The sequence below is a fragment of the Palaemon carinicauda genome, chromosome 37, assembly GCF_036898095.1.
Source record: "Palaemon carinicauda isolate YSFRI2023 chromosome 37, ASM3689809v2, whole genome shotgun sequence".
Lineage (NCBI taxonomy): Eukaryota > Metazoa > Arthropoda > Malacostraca > Decapoda > Palaemonidae > Palaemon > Palaemon carinicauda.
In genome coordinates this window covers 72,303,886-72,305,050 of record NC_090761.1, presented here as the reverse complement: position 1 = coordinate 72,305,050, position 1,165 = coordinate 72,303,886, and positions in this window count along the sequence as shown.

Below are 1,165 nucleotides of genomic sequence, written 5' to 3'. Positions count from 1 at the left end.
AGAGAATATCTTCATCAGAGTCGTAGACAAAGAAAGGAAACAGGATTAAATAGAAACATTGTATGTAAATACCTTTTGATGTTTGATAGATAGTTCGTTTATTTTCTTCCACTGTCTTGGGGGTAGAGTTCTCTTGATTGAGGGTACACTTGGATACACTGTTCTATATATTTTTCTTCCTCTTGTGATTTTGTAGTTTATATAGTTTATATATGAAAGATTTATTTTGATGTTGCAACTGTTTTTAAAATATCTTATTTTAATTGTTCATTACGTCCCTTGTACCTTATTTGTCTCGTTATTTCATTTCCTCACTGGGCTACATTCCCTGTTATTATCATTATTGCTTGCTAAGCTACAACCCTAGATGAAAAAGCAGCATGCTATAATCCCAAGGGCTCCAACAGTGAAAAAAGCCCAGTGAGGAAAGGAAACAAGGAAATAAATATACCACAAGAGAAGTAATTAACAATTAGAAGAGAATATTTTAAGAGCAGTAATCTATAAACACTTTAAAAAGCAAGAGGAAGAGAAATAAGACAATAGTGTGCCTGAGTATACCCTCAAGCAACAGAACTGTTGGAGCCCTTTGACTTATAGCATCTTGCTTTTCCAACTAAGGTTGTAGCTTGGCAAGCAATAATAATAATAATAATAATAATAATAATAATAATAATAATAATAATAATTTCTTGTATACCATAGTCCTCATTGGGAAAAATAGTTATTACTATTTCATGATTCTACATACCTTATATATATATATATATATATATATATATATATATATATATATATATATATATGTGTGTGTGTGTGTGTGTATGTATATATATATATATATATATATATATATATATATATATATGTATATATATATATATATATATATATTCAGCAACAAATGCAGGCCTCGGACATGGCCTTATTCATGTTTGGGGTTTGTCCAGCTTCCCTCATCACTCTTGGCTTGGCAGATTGGTGATGGTGGGAGATTTTAGTCTAATCACTTACAACAGACCAAATTAGCTTAGGTGGCCCTGACTAGTACAGCTTTGCTGATCATGGCGATACGCAAACCCTTTCACCACGTTAAGATATCCCCACTCAAAAAAAAAAAAAAAAAAAAGTTTGTTTGAAAATTAATTTTTGAAATATTACTGGT